Below are 4,044 nucleotides of genomic sequence, written 5' to 3'. Positions count from 1 at the left end.
TGTCCTAAGGTTAGTTAGGTTTAATTAGTTCTAAGTTCTAGGCGACTGATGACCTCAGAAGTTAAGTCGCATAGTGCTCAGAGCCATTTGATAACAAGATAGCGGACAGTGGAACAGTACAAGGTGTGAAAACAAGATGGCAGACAGTGGAAAAGTTGAAGAAGTCATTGCCGGTAGTTTTGAATCTCTGATGAGAGAGAGAGAGAGAGAGAGAGTGAGAGAGAGAGAGAGAGAGTATGTGTGTGTGTGTGTTTGGGTGGGGAGGTTCTATAGGTTGGCATTATCTACTAATTCTTTGAGGGCAGAGAACAGTTCCGTTGCAGAGTGCCGTATATTCATTTATTACTTCCTTTTCTTCAACTATGGCTTTTTGTATTTGATAATTTTCTTCGATTATTAGTTTTTGTGGGGGGGCTGTTGCATCATTTGAGAATTTTCAAATCAGTGTTTATGTCTGTTGGGATATGGTTATTGTCCATAAAAACAAGCACTCCGTCTTCAGGCCACAAGTGGCCCATCGGGACCATCCGACCGCCGTGCCATTCTCAGTTGAGGATGCGGATAGGTGTGGTCAGCACACCGCTCTCCCGGTCGGTATGATGGTTTTCTTTGACCGGAGCCGCTACTGTTCGGTCGAGTAGCTCCTCAATTGGCATCACGAGCCTGAGTGCACCCGAAAAACGGCAACAGCACATGGCGGCCCGGAAGGTCACCCATCCAAGTGCCAGGCACGCCCGACAGCGCTTAACTTCGGTGCTCTCACGGGAACCGGTGTATCCAAAGCGGCAAGGCCGTTGCCTATTGTCGATAAGGTGTTCAGCAAATGTGGAGTGACAGCTGTTACTTTTTAATGCTCTCCTGTGTTCTGTGTGTCTGATATTAAAGTTTCTGCTTGTCTGTCCTATATAAACTGATTTGCAGTCTTAACACGTTAGTTGGTAAATAACAGATGTGTTGTGTTTGTCTGTGCTTGTGTTGGTTGTCCCTAGTATCCTCTGTGTTGAGTTGTTTGTCCTGTAGGCTGTTTTTAGCCCTTGTTTTTTGAGTATGTTGCCTATTCTGTGGGCTGCTTTGTTGTTTTAGATAAGAGTGAACCACTCGTTTGTTGCTGTGGGTGTTTCTTATTCATGAGTGCTCGTTTGTGTGTTCTGTGTGTTTGCAAGTTGGTGAGAAGGCTTTTGTGTGTTGGGTGTCTTTTTTAATTTTGTGGTTCGACTGGAAGACTTCTGGCAACGTCCTCCCGCACTTTCATTCATTCTCATTGAGTTGTTAGTATGTTATCTTCCTTTATCTATCTTGTCATTAAGTTCTGCATGGCAGTGGTGTACTTTGTTGAGACTACTTGTAAGAAACTGTTTCTGTGCTGTATTTCTTCAGTAATAGTGAAAGTGGTTATATCAATGCTTACTGAAGCTTATGAAAGTAATAACAGATACACTTATTATCGGCTAACAGAGAATTTAACTGCGGCTGATTTTTATGTCTTAAAGTATACAGCACTGAGAAGTAATGAAGTGATTACAGTATTAGGCTACAGCGGAAGTAAATGAAATATAGTTTGCTATTGCAATGCGGTTAATGTACGTACGAAACTTGAAAAACTTGAAATTGCTGTATGACTTGCTTTTGATTATACGGATCAAGTAGTAGTGATTCTCAGTGTCTGTGAAGTTAACTGCTTTTGTAGCCTCACATTCTTAACTTTCCAAGTAACTACATTGCGTTAGTGGTTAGTTAAATTCATGCCGAGAAATAACTTCTAAGTCTACACAGTATTTTAATCGATACAGTACTGAATTTAACACAGGAAACAGTAATTCTGTTTTCTCATGTTTTAAGACATCATAAGAGCTTTCCAAGTCAGCCAGAGCTAATGTTAGTTTACATAATATTTATGCTACTTTTCGAAGTTAATTTTCGCGACTATAATCAGATTATCGTACAATAAACTTCTCAAGTGTAAGTCTTTCACAATATTTTTTTTAGGATCATTTCACTTTCAGGTTGATCATTCAATGTAAGTAGTGGCTTCTGTCTCAGCTATGTCTACTGCACTCCCACAAACTGTACTGAAGACGAAGATGGACAAGCAGGTAGGAAGTAATGGTGTTTATTAACGACTAGTCTGCAGTGATCTCGGATGTTGATTGCCTATTTGTTTGGTATGTAACAGTCTAGGCACACTGTACCCATTTCTAGTGTTCACTGGTTAACTGTTGTGTACAACAAGCAACACTCATGCACTTATTTTCTTAACTTGAAGTAATTAATTACGCTAATTTTCTTGCATTAAACTAAGCAGCTTCTTCAAAATTACTATGTAGCGGCGACCATTTGTCTACATTATTGAGAGTGATTAAGTACCTTAGTCAAGTGCACAGTACTAATTAATCAACTGAGATTTAGAGAAAAAAGGAAAGCAACGTGCGTCTTTAGATTTGGCTGTCGATTTATAGGAGAGTTGGGATAGTGCCGTTAGAACATGACGAATTTTTGACCAATAAAACCAAACACGTTGTACTTAAAAACGAATGTTGAACTGCAACGAAAGTAACAATGAATGTGCGCCGACGAATGCTTTTACTGCACAGAGCCGATTTTTCAGATGTATTCAAAAGCACTATCAAATTTCAAACATTTTACATGGCGGTTACCACCACCCACTACATATGTTGTGAATTTATGGTATACGGGCTGGGTGTGATGAACTTTATACGCTAACATCCTGTTGGCTACGCATGCCGCTACCTACAGGAAACACCATCGAAGATGATAGTACGGAAATGAAGAGCAACTTAAGACAGTGGTTGTATTTGGTGTACTCAGCTCTTTATATAAGGTTAAATACATGACACTGCTCGTAACAAAGGAAAGCCCCACAACAGTACTTGATTTTAAGATCAGTGGTAATCTTATTTAAACCTGTTCAAACATCCATGGTTAATAAAATGAAGCGACGCGAATTGCCATAAACATTTGAAATCAGTAGGAGATGAGGCGAATGTTGATTTAGACTTATGGGCAGCTTTCGGGAAGGCTCTGTTTACCAGACATGGAAACCGAACACAATAATAAAGAGTTTCTTTGTCAGTTTTGGAGTCTTTGTCAAATAAAGAAAATACCTAACAGAATCAGAGATGCGGTGTCAGAATCGTAAAGGGTCAGTACAGGTTAAGGAACTGAAATGATCTGTTTGTGCAGAAGGCTGTGTAACACGTCGACTACATCCATCACATTTTCCATATAGGGGCCATGAAAATAATCTAAGAGAGAGATTGTGGCACTTATAGGGGCAAAGACACAGCCCTTTTCCTTCGCATTGTACGTGTATGAAATACATAGACAAAGTCGCTAATACCTCCATCATGCATTACATAGTGTATGAAAAACGTATGTTTATACCAATATCACCTAACTGCACTAAGTGAATTTATCGGCGTGAAGTTAAACAATGCGACATACTGAATGATCATTTGCATATTACAGGTTAATTACTAGGAACTTTATACTGACAATTATTTTCTTTTCCTGCCCTAGTGAACACAGTACTTTTCAAGATATAGCCATTTGGATTAAAATTAGAATTGACAGTATTCCAAATTGGCCTACAGTCGATGAAATTTTAAATATATTTTATGAAAATTAGTGGAAGTAGCATATTTTTATGTCATTGAATACATGATACGTTCACCACCAATTTCTGTGAGACTGTATTTACATTTATCCCATGAAAATATAAAAACAATAGTGGAAGATTTGGCAAACCCAATTTATTCACTTTTTTGTCTTTTAAAACTGTATCCGTTCCATTAGCGGGTACCGACATACACAAAGTTAGGCTCAACTCGCATTTCGAAAAACTGTGCAGCCATATTTCCTTTAATTTGTACCAATCTGATCTTTTTACGAAGTGGGATTCGTGCACTAATTGAAACAGAGTTATTAGTTGAGAACTGGTTTTATTAGACGACATGTCATCATGTTCTTGCGTTTGTTAGTGAATAAGACGACTTGTCACTGTTTAGTAGACTCTTCTATTCGTCA

General features: G+C 38.8%; 1 pseudogene; it reads right to left on the bottom strand.

Moving 5' to 3' along the window:
- Positions 1-681: 681 nt before the first annotated feature.
- LOC126163686 (5S ribosomal RNA) lies at positions 682-799 on the bottom strand (annotated as a pseudogene).
- Positions 800-4,044: the final 3,245 nt, after the last annotated feature.

This window comes from Schistocerca cancellata, chromosome 2, assembly GCF_023864275.1.
Source record: "Schistocerca cancellata isolate TAMUIC-IGC-003103 chromosome 2, iqSchCanc2.1, whole genome shotgun sequence".
NCBI classification, from domain to species: Eukaryota; Metazoa; Arthropoda; class Insecta; order Orthoptera; family Acrididae; genus Schistocerca; species Schistocerca cancellata.
The sequence above is the reverse complement of the archived record's forward strand: the minus strand, read 5'-3'. Positions and strand labels throughout refer to the sequence as shown.